The sequence below is a fragment of the Amblyomma maculatum genome, chromosome 7, assembly GCF_055883805.1.
Source record: "Amblyomma maculatum isolate TAMU_Amacu chromosome 7, ASM5588380v1, whole genome shotgun sequence".
Classification (NCBI taxonomy): domain Eukaryota; kingdom Metazoa; phylum Arthropoda; class Arachnida; order Ixodida; family Ixodidae; genus Amblyomma; species Amblyomma maculatum.
In genome coordinates, this window is record NC_139350.1 from 132298596 (window position 1) to 132314204 (window position 15609).

General features: G+C 47.0%; 1 long non-coding RNA gene across 1 annotated transcript; it reads right to left on the minus strand.

Moving 5' to 3' along the window:
* Positions 1 to 5829: 5829 nt before the first annotated feature.
* Positions 5830 to 7789, minus strand: LOC146184759 (uncharacterized). Its single transcript, XR_014708917.1, has 4 exons — positions 7658 to 7789; positions 7361 to 7506; positions 7087 to 7220; positions 5830 to 5961 (listed from the first exon to the last, which is right to left on the minus strand). It is a non-coding gene; the product is annotated as an uncharacterized LOC146184759 (long non-coding RNA).
* Between the last annotated feature and the right edge of the window lie 7820 nt (positions 7790 to 15609).

Consider the following 15609-nt stretch of genomic DNA (forward strand, 5'->3'; position numbering starts at 1 on the left):
TCCCCTTGCTTATGAATGAGGATAATGTTTGCATTCTTCCATGGTTCCGGTACCGTCGATGACACCAGGCACTGCGTATACAGGGTGGCCAGTTTTTCTAGCACGATATCCCCCCCATCCTTCAGCAAATCTGTTGTTATCTGATCCTCTCCAGCTGATTTCCCCCTTTTCATAGTTTCTAGTGCTTTCTTGACCTCGTCCTTCGTCACTGGTGGAACGTCTGACTGTTTTTCCCTACCGCCAATCTCATTATGGTCCTGACTACTTTGGCTACTGTAGAGATCTGTATAGAACTCCTCGGGTACATTGACTATCTTTTCCATATTAGTGATGACGTTGCCCGCCTTGTCTCTTATCGCATACATCTGGTTTTTGCCTATGCCCAATTTCTTCTTTACCGCTTTAAGGCTTCCCCCGTTTTTTATAGCATGCTCAATTTTTTCCATGTTATACTTCCTTACATCTCGGCCAATTCGATCCGGTCTGTTGGATTGGAAGCTTTGATTCTCTGGCGTTTCTTAACCAAATCTTTCGTCTCCTTAGACAGCTTACCGTTATCCTCTCTAACTGTCCTACCGCCTACTTCTACCGCGCACTCAGTAATGATATCTCTGAAATTATTGTTCCTTGCTTCTAGGGTATTGTCGCCATCCTCGGTTAGAGCTGAATACCTATTCTGTAGCGAGATCCAGAACTCTTCTGCCCTCCCCCTCACCGCTAATTCGTTGATGGGTTTCTTTCTTATTAATCTGTTGCGTTCCTTCTTCAGATTTAGGCTAATTCGGGACCTCACCATCCTGTGGTCACTGCATCGCACTTTCTCGATTACCTCTACATCTTGCATAATAGCGGGGGTTGAACACATTATGAAGTCGATTTTATTTTTAGTCTCTCCGTTAGGACTTTTCCATGTCCATTTCCGGTTCTTCCATTTGCTGAAGAAGGTAATCATGATTCTTAAGTTATTGTGCTCTGCAAACTCAACTAGTAACTCCCCCCTGCTATTCCTAGAGCCAATGCCATAGTCACCTACTGCCTGGTCTTCTGCCTGCTTTTTCCCTACTTTGGCATTGAAGTCGCCCATTAGTACAGTATACTGCGTCTTTACTTTTCGCATTGCCGATTCTACATCTTCATAGAAGCTTTCAACTGCCTGGTCATCATAACTACATGTAGGTGCATAGGCCTGTACAACCTTCAGTTTATACCACTTATTAAGCCTAATTATAATGCCTGCAACCCTCTCATTTATACTATAAAATTCATCTATATTACATGCTATATACTTATTGACAAGGAAACCTACTCCTAGTTGTCGCCTCTCTGGTAAACCTCGATAACACAGTACATGCCCATGCTTCAGTACTGTATATGCCTCATTCGGCCTCCTAACCTCACTAAGCCCTATGACATCCAATTTCATTCCCTCTAGATCCTCTAACAGCACTGCTAAACTAGCTACACTAGCTAGGGTTCTAGCATTAAACATTGCCAGGGTCAGTTTCTAATGGCGGCCTGTCCAGTGACCACGGAACAACTGCCGTGGTCAGTTGTTCCGCAGCCACTGGTGACTTAGGGCCGGGGTTTTATGGAGCTTATCTTAGGAGGTTGTGGCCAATTACTGCACCAGGGTGGCCAACTCCTGTTTTGGTGAGGGAGTGCTTTGCCGGAGGTATTCACCAGCATCAGCCCAAACCTGTAGTTCTGAAATACACCTGCTCATATTGGGCCTTCATTACATCGAGCCTCTGCTCGCTCATGTGCATTTTGCTTGCGAAATATTCCCTGGCTTGTAGCCTCCGGTTGAGGTCTTCCAGCTGCTCTTTCAGTGTCAGGTCATTACGCCGCCTGGTTGCAACAATGCGCAACTACTCGCACCGCGGCGTTCGTAAGATTGCTGGCCAGCTGTCCCTTCTTCATCGGCAGCAATTTCGTCTCTGGTGGTATTCATGTATTGGCCATCATCACCTGAAGGTTTCTCACCCGTGAATTCCGAAAAAGCGCTTTGTAGGTCATTCAGGAGGCTTGCTGGGTGATCTTCCTCAGCGCCGGCCATGTGTTTGTCTGTTTGCTCTGACAAATTCACGAAAGGTTCCTTAATTTTACGATTGCTGAGCTCGTTGAGGTTGACGGCCAATTACTGCACCAGGGTGGCCAACTCCTGTTTTGGTGAGGGAGTGCTTTGCCGGAGGTGTTCACCAGCATCAGCCCAAACCTGTAGTTCTGAAATACACCTGCTCGTATTGGGCCTTCATTACATCGAGCCTCTGCTCGCTCATGTGCATTTTGCTTGCGAAATATTCCCTGGCTTGTAGCCTCCGGTTGAGGTCTTCCAGCTGCTCTTTCAGTGTCAGGTCATTACGCCGCCTGGTTGCAACAATGCGCAACTACTCGCACCGCGGCGTTCGTAAGATTGCTGGCCAGCTGTCCCTTCTTCATCGGCAGCAATTTCGTCTCTGGTGGTATTCATGTATTGGCCATCATCACCTGAAGGTTTCTCACCCGTGAATTCCGAAAAAGCGCTTTGTAGGTCATTCAGGAGGCTTGCTGGGTGATCTTCCTCAGCGCCGGCCAGGTGTTTGTCTGTTTGCTCTGACAAATTCACGAAAGGTTCCTTAATTTTACGATTGCTGAGCTCGTTGAGGTTGACGGCCAATTACTGCACCAGGGTGGCCAACTCCTCTTTTGGTGAGGGAGTGCTTTGCCAGAGGTGTTCACCAGCATCAGCCCAAACCTGTAGTTCTGAAATACACCTCGTATTGGGCCTTCATTACATCGAGCCTCTGCTCGCTCATGTGCATTTTGCTTGCGAAATATTCCCTGGCTTGTAGCCTCCGGTTGAGGTCTTCCAGCTGCTCTTTCAGTGTCAGGTCATTACGCCGCCTGGTTGCAACAATGCGCAACTACTCGCACCGCGGCGTTCGTAAGATTGCTGGCCAGCTGTCCCTTCTTCATCAGCAGCAATTTCGTCTCTGGTGGTATTCATGTATTGGCCATCATCACCTGAAGGTTTCTCACCCGTGAATTCCGAAAAAGCGCTTTGTAGGTCTTTCAGGAGGCTTGCTGGGTGATCTTCCTCAGCGCCGGCCAGGTGTTCGTCTGTTTGCTCTGACAAATTCACGAAAGGTTCCTTAATTTTACGATTGCTGAGCTCGTTGAGGTTGACGGCCAATTACTGCACCAGGGTGGCCAACTCCTGTTTTGGCGAGGGAGTGCTTTGCCGGAGGTGTTCACCAGCATCAGCCCAAACCTGTAGTTCTGAAATACACCTGCTCGTATTGGGCCTTCATTACATCGAGCCTCTGCTCGCTCATGTGCATTTTGCTTGCGAAATATTCCCTGGCTTGTAGCCTCCGGTTGAGGTCTTCCAGCTGCTCTTTCAGTGTCAGGTCATTACGCCGCCTGGTTGCAACAATGCGCAACTACTCGCACCGCGGCGTTCGTAAGATTGCTGGCCAGCTGTCCCTTCTTCATCGGCAGCAATTTCGTCTCTGGTGGTATTCATGTATTGGCCATCATCACCTGAAGGTTTCTCACCCGTGAATTCCGAAAAAGCGCTTTGTAGGTCATTCAGGAGGCTTGCTGGGTGATCTTCCTCAGCGCCGGCCAGGTGTTTGTCTGTTTGCTCTGACAAATTCACGAAAGGTTCCTTAATTTTACGATTGCTGAGCTCGTTGAGGTTGACGGCCAATTACTGCACCAGGGTGGCCAACTCCTGTTTTGGTGAGGGAGTGCTTTGCCAGAGGTGTTCACCAGCATCAGCCCAAACCTGTAGTTCTGAAATACACCTCGTATTGGGCCTTCATTACATCGAGCCTCTGCTCGCTCATGTGCATTTTGCTTGCGAAATATTCCCTGGCTTGTAGCCTCCGGTTGAGGTCTTCCAGCTGCTCTTTCAGTGTCAGGTCATTACGCCGCCTGGTTGCAACAATGCGCAACTACTCGCACCGCGGCGTTCGTAAGATTGCTGGCCAGCTGTCCCTTCTTCATCGGCAGCAATTTCGTCTCTGGTGGTATTCATGTATTGGCCATCATCACCTGAAGGTTTCTCACCCGTGAATTCCGAAAAAGCGCTTTGTAGGTCATTCAGGAGGCTTGCTGGGTGATCTTCCTCAGCGCCGGCCATGTGTTTGTCTGTTTGCTCTGACAAATTCACGAAAGGTTCCTTAATTTTACGATTGCTGAGCTCGTTGAGGTTGACGGCCAATTACTGCACCAGGGTGGCCAACTCCTGTTTTGGTGAGGGAGTGCTTTGCCGGAGGTGTTCACCAGCATCAGCCCAAACCTGTAGTTCTGAAATACACCTGCTCGTATTGGGCCTTCATTACATCGAGCCTCTGCTCGCTCATGTGCATTTTGCTTGCGAAATATTCCCTGGCTTGTAGCCTCCGGTTGAGGTCTTCCAGCTGCTCTTTCAGTGTCAGGTCATTACGCCGCCTGGTTGCAACAATGCGCAACTACTCGCACCGCGGCGTTCGTAAGATTGCTGGCCAGCTGTCCCTTCTTCATCGGCAGCAATTTCGTCTCTGGTGGTATTCATGTATTGGCCATCATCACCTGAAGGTTTCTCACCCGTGAATTCCGAAAAAGCGCTTTGTAGGTCATTCAGGAGGCTTGCTGGGTGATCTTCCTCAGCGCCGGCCAGGTGTTTGTCTGTTTGCTCTGACAAATTCACGAAAGGTTCCTTAATTTTACGATTGCTGAGCTCGTTGAGGTTGACGGCCAATTACTGCACCAGGGTGGCCAACTCCTGTTTTGGTGAGGGAGTGCTTTGCCAGAGGTGTTCACCAGCATCAGCCCAAACCTGTAGTTCTGAAATACACCTGCTCGTATTGGGCCTTCATTACATCGAGCCTCTGCTCGCTCATGTGCATTTTGCTTGCGAAATATTCCCTGGCTTGTAGCCTCCGGTTGAGGTCTTCCAGCTGCTCTTTCAGTGTCAGGTCATTACGCCGCCTGGTTGCAACAATGCGCAACTACTCGCACCGCGGCGTTCGTAAGATTGCTGGCCAGCTGTCCCTTCTTCATCAGCAGCAATTTCGTCTCTGGTGGTATTCATGTATTGGCCATCATCACCTGAAGGTTTCTCACCCGTGAATTCCGAAAAAGCGCTTTGTAGGTCTTTCAGGAGGCTTGCTGGGTGATCTTCCTCAGCGCCGGCCAGGTGTTTGTCTGTTTGCTCTGACAAATTCACGAAAGGTTCCTTAATTTTACGATTGCTGAGCTCGTTGAGGTTGACGGCCAATTACTGCACCAGGGTGGCCAACTCCTGTTTTGGTGAGGGAGTGCTTTGCCGGAGGTGTTCACCAGCATCCCAAGCAAAAAAAAGTGTGTGGCAAAAGGTAGGGCCGACCTTTCTCGCCGACCAAAAAGTGGCCGGCCGACCTTCGGCACCCGAATGAGGGCCGGCGTCGGGGATTGACACTGACCTAACGTCGGCCGATTTTCGGCAATCGACTACGGCCCTACCTTTTGGCCCGACGTGACCGACCACCTGCCGCACGTGGGCCGCCCATTTGCCAGCGTTACTGAATGGTCGGCCGCTCGTCTGCCCTAGCTAGTTTGCTGACGAAAGACCGTACGTCGGCCGAATGCTTCCCGACGCCGGTTAGTGGCCGGCATCGCCCCTCGTGCAGGTATTCATGCCATGCATTTAATATATCGTGGCCCATGCATATATAACGGGGTAGCACATACAAATGCATCAAGAAAAGCAATAGCTTTTCTGATGCCATGAAGAAACAAAAGCTGCAGTATTTGGTGAAAAATTTATTTGTCAACAGCGTTCAGAAAAAGCTTGCGATTTGCTTTTTAATAAGCGTGGATATGTGACTGACTATAGAACACGCGTGTGCCACATATGGAAGATGGGCTTGAGGCTTGGTCTTCTTCTTTTGGCAGCCTGTCGATCACTTGATGTCTGCGACTGGTCAGATCTGCGGCAGGTTCCATCTTGGTCAGCTGTAGGAAGACAAGTGTTTTAATTAAATATTTCATTTTCGCCTAGACTTTTACATTGCAGGCAAATATAGGGTGGAAAGGTAGAATAAATAATGTCTGCTCCCTGCCACCAACTGCACTATCACATAAATATATTTTATGCGCCTGACTTTCATGCGACCCTACTGAAAACGCATTAGCGCAAAGCCGCAATAGGTAATCAGGATCCGTGAATCCGCGAAAGAGGCGCGATCACTTCGTTTTGCTGGAGTCATGATGTTGCAATTTGCAACCGTAGCGCACTCAAACCTTATCGTCCCGAAGCGCGTTCTTGCATGCTAATGCTGCAATTTAATAATTCTAGCAAAACCAAGTGTCCGCACTTGTCATAGAGCGCGTATGAGGGATTCCAAAGCGGCAGAACAAATAGTTTCCGCGATATTTACATGAAACCTACAATAAGTTTATTCCGTAGAATACAGATTAATTTTCTCAAACTAAATGAAACTTTTACAGCAAAAGCGACCGGATATTTAACGATAAGTCATCTGATTTACTTTCGTTATTTAACAACCGAGCATTATTTAAAAAATTGTCTTACCAGCCAAGACGACTATTTAGACAGCCCAACTCGTAGAAGCTTATAGAACCCGTTGTAAATTTTTAAAGCTTGAAACAAGTTAGCTGAACACCTCATGAGCATGTGAGCATCAGGAAATAATCCGCACGATGAAAATACAACTGCTTGCCCAGAAAGCAAGCGCACAGAGCAAAATCAATGTGAAACGGCTGAGATCTGTGTGCATCACATATATAATTCCAAAATCCACAAAATGAACGCGCTGGCTCACTTACCTTGCCAGCATACCGCACCACTCAATCATCAATTTTCACGTATAGACATCATTACAGCAGCAAAAAATAATAATAATAATAATAATAAACACGGCATAAATCTTGTACTCAGTCCTGGCACGAGCTTGCTTGGCAGCAGCGATGATGCTTGTACAGCTTCTGATCGCTCCTATCGCGAGGGGTGCTGCAATATTTATATCCGTGATAGCATTTGACATTTAACTGGGTTGCATGCGTCCCATCGATGTGAGTCGGATAATCGAATTTTCCGAACAAAATCAGCGCTAATACCTGTCCGGCAAGTGCACCGCCATAAAGAAGTGAAAGGCCAGCGTTTTAGTGTACAGGAGACCAAGGACTTCGGGCTTCGGCGAAACGAGCTTCCACTGTCGCAGCCAGTTTCCAGATCAGCTGATATCGCCTCCCTGCACGATCAGCGCAAGGCGCGCACACCAATTACAAAATATGCATTTACAGTAACAAGATGCGCATAAATCTCAAAACAATACATAATTAGTTGCAGTACATTATCGTATAGAAGAAATTCAGCGCTAATTTGACTTACCTGATCGGTATACATGTCAGTGCATGCACTTCGATATGAAGAAGTGAAAGACGGGCGTTTTGGGGCAGAGGAGATCGGACCTCAGACTGCAGCGAAAAGAGCTAATTCCACCGCCGCAGCATCGTTTCCAAGTCGGCTCAGCACGTCTTCCTGCGCAATCAGAGCGAAATGCGCACACATCGATTATATATATATAAAAAAAAAAATGTACGTAATAACAAGATGCGCATATATATACGCGCTCCAGAAACAGTTGCAGTATATTGTCGTATCGAACAAAATATGTGCTAATTGGACTTACCTGATCGGTATAGTGAGTGTCCCTCCATGTTAAAAGGCGAGCATTTTGGGGCAGGAGATACCCAAGGACCCAGACTGCAGCAAAATGAGTCAATTCTGCCACCGCAGCCAGCCGCAGCCTTGTTTCCAAACGGCTCAGCAAGTCTTCCTGCGCGATCAGCGACCACACCAATTATATATATATATATATATATAAAGATGCAAGGAGTATATAACAAGATGAACATATGCTCCAAAAGAATACATTATTATGTTCAGTATAATATCGAATCTAGCAAAAAGCTCCTCTGATCAAGACCGAAAGATCATGTACTTACGCATGTTTTGGTGAACTTCGGCACGAAGAATCCGTACAGAGCGGCTGCAATCATCAGCTGCATATATGGGCTGTTCTTTTCAAACGCTGACTGCTGCAGGAGGTTGAGACAGACTGAATTTGCGCGAAATAAAAGCGGACGATAAAATTAGGCAGTAGGCATCGCGCCCACTCGGAGGCTGGCCGTCGACTGAGTGGCGCCGCGCATCTTAGATCGCGCGGGATGTGTGTTTTCCCGCCATTTGGCCACGTGACCTCAAGAAGGGGGAGGGAAGCTTCAAAAGCAGCGAGAATCTCTCTGTGTGCGGTGCATGCAATTCTTTTTTTTTTTTGTTTGTTTTTGTTTTCGCCGCTATTTGTCTCCGCTTCGGCATTCCTGTCGCCCCCGCGGTAGGGTGCCTGGATGCCTTTCGCCTCCCCGTGGTTCTTTCCGCTTTGCCGCAGGGAGAGGAGATGGACCGATGGGGCCCCGGCAGCGGGTCCCGCGCAGCAAGAAGCAGTTTTCTTTCTTCTTCACGCCCCCCCCCCTCCCTCGTCGTTCAAGAAGCGTTGAGGTAGTTACTTTTCTTTTCTTTTTTCTACGGCTTCTGCAGAGCCCTCGTCTTGATACCAGCGTCTGTAGTTCTTTGCATGAAAAAATATGGCTTGGGGCGAATGCATGTAATGCTCTTTTAACCGAATATCTTCCACACAAACCAAGTGTGGGGCAGTAGAATACCTGCAGCTTCATTTAGCCAAAATAGCAAGACCTAGCTGTTCAGCAACTTTATCGGAACCGTCTTGGAAAATTTTCCAAGAGAGTTAAGTTTCAGAACACTGTATATCATGAGTGCTTTTGCAGAGATTACATAGTCCATGCGGATTTATACTTCCCAAAGCAGTACGTGGGTTATTTAGAGCCCCTCGGGCTGTCATATTAATCGCAAACCACATTTCCGTTTTCGCGTTTGGTTTCCATCATAATGCGGCTTCTGCAGCTCGACTAAAGCCCGTCACCTCGAGCTCAAGCTGGTAAATACCGATTGAACCACATAGTAACTGCTGCAAGTTTCTGACAAAAATATATTTTGTCCATTTGTTTTAGGGATGCATGAAAAGCAGTAGAAGGTCGCAGGGCAAAGTGCACCGGATCCGGATGAAAGCTCATAAAAGCTCACCGCCTCTTTTCTTGACCCCGTACGAAAGGTAAACTCACGGAGGCTGCGAAACGAATTTAAGGGCGTTTAGGATTGATAGGTTTCGAGGGCACTGGCAAAAGTAATTGACGGTTAACATGTAAACCTTAAAGGCACGTGATCTCTTCGATTTACCGTGGGTTTGCTTAGGGTTATGTTATAGGTTAACTTTATGATGAGGTTGTTTAAATTCAGAGGTTACCATTTAACCATAAAAAAATGAACAATTACATTCCTAGGCTCATAGCAGTTTACCGCGCAAATCTTAGGCACTTAATACGAAGTATGCTTCAAACAGACAATCAGCGCCTACCAGTTCACAAATTCAAGCATAAGTTCATGACAACTCGCGATCAACTACGGTGTGTACCATACCCGCCGCGGCTCAATTAACGCGCGGTTAAAGCTTTATTTCAGAATATGTATAAATAACAGTTAATTTCACCTTCTATTGCGCAATGTATAATTCTATCAGCAGGCTCAAATGATATAGTGTCAATATATATCATGCACACGGTATAATTCAATGTTGCATAAAAATAGCTGTTTCAATGATACGAATTTTCCACTTTTCTCCTGCTAAGCCGACTGCCTCATGGAACGTAGAGGGGAAACCTGCTGTATTGCAGGAGACTTTACTTTGATATGCACAATGTTATTTAATGATATATTATAGCAGCAGTGAATACGCGTCTGGGGAAAAGGGGATTCGAGGAACTTTATATATATTCTGGCATTTCATACCATATTTCTGCGTGTGAGGCTGACGTTGAAGAATTTAACAATGTAGACCGCCACTGGTGCAGGAGCCGATCGATCCTCGTCATGTTGCGCGGGATTCTCAAAACGCAATCCCTTTGAATTTTCTCAAAAGAACCAAAGGTTACTTCTTGCACAATGCTTGCGTTCGCAGGAAGTTACGATCGACAGGCGAATCGTCCGGGCGATCGGCTCTTTGCGTGCCTTTCATTTTTATTTGGAAACTATCAAGACCACGTTTGTGTTCTGGATAAAGACAGTCGGCCTCGGCATATTGATATATCAGGAATATAGCTTTCCTAATCACCGTGTTTCAACTGAGGCGGGCAAATATTTGTCCCAAGCTGTTCCATTTATCCTCATGTCGGCAATATACCCGAGTTTCGTCTATCGAGAGTGCAGTATATATGTATATATGCGAAGCGTTACAGCGTTGCGGTCCAGGTTCCCACCGGGATCTGTGACAGATGCTGCGCCTTTACTTTCCTATAACCAATTTACAATTAATTGCGGTTGTCCACCGAAATAGAGAGATAGAGAGAAGAATGAGAAGGCATTGTATCCCGTCGAATGATAAGGGGAAGCTTGAGCGTCCCCCTAATTTTTATTTCCTTCTTTCAATTATTATTAACTATTCCATCGTACCACTGTGTAAGGTCGTGGAACAATTTACTCTGTGCGACTGCAGACGTGCGTAAGTGCGTGCGTGCATACGTGCATGCGTCACACACGGCTTCGTGCCGATGTCGGGATAGACTATTAATTCAATAATCTCGGACATCTTCTTCATCCTAAAGTTATAGCTAATTAACGTATGCGCGAAACTTCTGATAAAGCCTAGTGCACACAGGTGCGAACTTTCCCACATCTGTGTTCCTTGATTGTTTATTGATCCAGACTCCCAATGATACGACCCTGCATGGCTTAGCGCGTGTTTTCTTGTGTATTCCTCTCGCAAAGTCAATCTACTTTGATTATATTTTCTCTATAGCTAGGTGGTGGCGACTATTTGGGTTCCACCTTGTCTTCATTCTGCCCTTTGTTGTGCGCTATTGGGTATCCGAGTTAGTGGATCACATAGGTTACGTTGGGCGGCCTTAACTTTTATACTGGCTTGGAAGTAGAAGGCAGATGTTTGTAGTGCATGATCAGGGGAAAGACAGGCGCACGTGTTCGCATAGTTAGAGGAGATGTTTGTAGACGGAGCATGGATATCAATAGCAGTATCTAATCTCTGCGAAGCGCTCTGCTATTCTGCGCCCCTAGACATATGTGCCAAAGGTATGCGAAGTGGGAGACGCCTGTTGCACCCAATCTCCCGCATGCTGTAAGAGACTTTCGGTGGCGCACTGAGTGTGGCGTATTCGATCCCCACCAAATTAAGACAGGCTTTACAGCTGGCATATTGATCCGCGCGAAGCGTTCAAACAACGTGTAGTCAAGTCAGTGGGATTGATCATTTGGCAGAATAGGAACGCGGTCGATCGTATTCTTTCGGTGACCCCGTTGTCTACTGTTCCCCATGCTAGTGCGTCTCACCTAGATATAGCCAGCTGTTAGCTCTTGGAGAGCAAAGCTTTATCCGGCGGTTGTTGACGCGGCACATCCACCTCAGGAAGGTCACTTGTACATCGAAGTGATTTGAACTCGGTTCTTGTCTTGAAAGACGCAAGCCTGCGGCTCACGCGTATATGTGTGAGCACAAAGGATCGAGCAATCGACTGTCTGGAAATTTGTTAGGTGGTCAGAGCTCCCGAGGGATTCCTGTTGCAGCTGCGCATTATTGATATACAACGAGTGACCAGAAACCCACTGCATTATATATTTCTTGCCGCTACCTTATATGTTCGGTACTGTTGGCTGTTTTACTGAAACATTATTTATTGCCCCAGTGTGCTTTGCTATTTCAATGTTTATCAATAAGATTTCTTTGGTTCCCTGCTATGCAAATGGTTGAAGTTCACGCCTATGACGTCATAATCGTTTCTACTTTCTTATCCCGGTACTTTTCAAGCAGAAGTCTTAAGTTTCTGCACCTATGCAGCATTCCTTCCATATGCAGGGCTATTCTACAAGCGATCTCTCGGCTTAGTACGTACGACAGATAATTCGCTTTAATCACTTCCGATACATGTTCACGCCTTAAAACTAAAAGTTCTCCATATTATTAGTCTGCAAGCCACAACAAAAACCCGAAATTGCGGCAGTTGCTTCAGGAAAGAATTCTTTTCAATTAGCTTCTTTTATTGCGCGTACCTCGTGTACTCTCAATAAATATTCTTAATTTTCAATTACTCTGTATAACATATGGGTCTCAAACTCATATTGATATGCAGGATGCGTTGAGAAAATATGTCTCTCGCGGAGTGGACAGTAACAAGCAAGAAAATATATAGAAGCCATAATTCAAAACAATCTGTAAAACAAAAGCGAAATACTAATAAAATAAATAAAAATCAACTGTTTCGTTCCTATGAAACCACACTCCCATTATTTGAGCAAAAAGAAAAAAGAAAAAAAAAGCGGAGCATCTTCGATTTTTTGTGTCCAAACGCGCCGGAGGAGCGCGTTACTTCAGGATGGCTTGGCGGAGTTACTGAAAGGATACAGCGGTTGAAAACTACTACAATCACTTGTCCTGACAATATATAAATGCGAATGAAAAAGAGGTCTGGTTGTCCAGCGCCTAGTTATTGAAGGTAACAAAGTTGACTGTCTTGTAATTTTAACTAATAACGCGCAACTTTGGAAAGCGCGCTTACATTTCCAACATTTCGTTCGCACGTACAGCGTCCTCGCGCGCTCGAGATCGTCTCAACGAACTTGAAAGCACGCACCCACGAGCACAAGCTGCCGAGTCTTCCAAGAACTGTTGACAAGAAGCGGGGGAGGAGAGGGGGTTAGTTTCCGGTCCACTGTAGAATCGGACCGCTCGCTGCGAAAATGCGCCCCTCCCACTTCCGAAAAAAAAAAATAAAATAGAAAAGAGCCGCCCGTCCCACCCCGGCAGGTCGTAAAAGAGGATGAATGGGCCACACGCAAAGAAACAAAACCAAATGACAAGGACGCTGGCCCGTTTTCTGGCGGCTCTTAGCTTTACCAGACTGTTTTGAGAAAAAAAGTATGCGATTAATAACCTGGACAATAATCATTTTCCTTCGTTGTTTTTTTCTTCATGTATTTGATCGTAAGACAACTTTGTTCGAAAAGAGCTCCTTCAAAAATAGTATACAAATGCCACAAAACTGCATGCTCTCTTCAAAGTCGGCGTCTACACATCTCTTCTCTCGCCCAGTCAGGAACGCTCGCCACCAACTTTCGAGCTGCGGGGGTGACACAGTTGCCCCGCCCTTCCCACCATTTCCCCCCTCTTTTCCGCCCTTCCTTCGAAACGTCCGAGCGCGTGGTCGGTTTGTTTCGTCCGGGTCTCCCTCCGTGTACGCATTTCTTCTCTAGCTGCGAAGTCGTGTTTGTAGAATTTGTCTCTTTGCTTGCCTGCCGGAGCGTTCGCCGCGGCCAAAGCTTACCAGTGCCCTATCGCATAATGTCTGCCCCCGTGTGCTTTTTCTTTTCTGTCCGCTTCTTTTATTTTACACAATAGCCTTTTCCTCCCTTACAATGTGAAGTTGCGTCTACTCAAGTGCCCTGCCATATAGCGGACGAATTTCAGTGAGTGATACGGGCTAAATGGGGTGTACGGGAGCTTGTGCGCCAAAATATAACTGATGTTACATCACCTACTGATGCGCTTCGTAACAAGCAAACAGTATAATGACATGATCTACACATTAAATCGCGGTCCCCTTGTGGCTTGCTGTTTATCAGAACTCGGTAAATAATTTTACTAACAGCTATAGGGTTCACTAAAAATGTGAGGGACAAGTTAAACAAACAATAGCATTAATTAATGTAACAAAACATTTACACTAAATAGCATGTATAATTTTGTTCCATACTAAGCGCAAATTACATAACATCGCGAAAAACCAAAGCCAAGTAACAGGCAAATTTAAAAAAAGTAGCAGTCGTGCTCTTCATAACTTTTTTTCAATGTACCGCCTCAACAGTCGGGCCGACGCATTGCCGCACTCTTGCCATTAACCTGGCGCCGTGCGCGGCATTTAGTCTGCCAGGAAAGTCGGGCCAAAGCCCGCTGCGAACTACTTGCCGAAATGGCTGGCGCCTACCTCCGGGCCGGCCGCTTGCCGTGGTTTACTAGCCGACTAAGTAGGCTGCCGACCATTTTCCGAACGTCGGCCACAGGTAAATGGTCGGCCAAGGATGCTTGGGATCAGCCCAAACCTGTAGTTCTGAAATACACCTGCTCGTATTGGGCCTTCATTACATCGAGCCTCTGCTCGCTCATGTGCATTTTGCTTGCGAAATATTCCCTGGCTTGTAGCCTCCGGTTGAGGTCTTCCAGCTGCTCTTTCAGTGTCAGGTCATTACGCCGCCTGGTTGCAACAATGCGCAACTACTCGCACCGCGGCGTTCGTAAGATTGCTGGCCAGCTGTCCCTTCTTCATCGGCAGCAATTTCGTCTCTGGTGGTATTCATGTATTGGCCATCATCACCTGAAGGTTTCTCACCCGTGAATTCCGAAAAAGCGCTTTGTAGGTCATTTAGGAGGCTTGCTGGGTGATCTTCTTCAGCGCCGGCCAGGTGTTTGTCTGTTTGCTCTGACAAATTCACGAAAGGTTCCTTAATTTTACGATTGCTGAGCTCGTTGAGGTTGACGGCCAATTACTGCACCAGGGTGGCCAACTCCTGTTTTGGTGAGGGAGTGCTTTGCCGGAGGTGTTCACCAGCATCAGCCCAAACCTGTAGTTCTGAAATACACCTGCTCGTATTGGGCCTTCATTACATCGAGCCTCTGCTCGCTCATGTGCATTTTGCTTGCGAAATATTCCCTGGCTTGTAGCCTCCGGTTGAGGTCTTCCAGCTGCTCTTTCAGTGTCAGGTCATTACGCCGCCTGGTTGCAACAATGCGCAACTACTCGCACCGCGGCGTTCGTAAGATTGCTGGCCAGCTGTCCCTTCTTCATCGGCAGCAATTTCGTCTCTGGAGGTATTCATGTATTGGCCATCATCACCTGAAGGTTTCTCACCCGTGAATTCCGAAAAAGCGCTTTGTAGGTCATTCAGGAGGCTTGCTGGGTGATCTTCCTCAGCGCCGGCCAGGTGTTTGTCTGTTTGCTCTGACAAATTCACGAAAGGTTCCTTAATTTTACGATTGCTGAGCTCGTTGAGGTTGACGGCCAATTACTGCACCAGGGTGGCCAACTCCTGTTTTGGTGAGGGAGTGCTTTTGCCGGAGGTGTTCACCAGCATCAGCCCAAACCTGTAGTTCTGAAATACACCTGCTCGTATTGGGCCTTCATTACATCGAGCCTCTGCTCGCTCATGTGCATTTTGCTTGCGAAATATTCCCTGGCTTGTAGCCTCCGGTTGAGGTCTTCCAGCTGCTCTTTCAGTGTCAGGTCATTACGCCGCCTGGTTGCAACAATGCGCAACTACTCGCACCGCGGTGTTCGTAAGATTGCTGGCCAGCTGTCCCTTCTTCATCGGCAGCAATTTCGTCTCTGGTGGTATTCATGTATTGGCAATCATCACCTGAAGGTTTCTCACCCGTGAATTCCGAAAAAGCGCTTTGTAGGTCATTCAGGAGGCTTGCTGGGTGATCATCAGCGCCGGCCAGG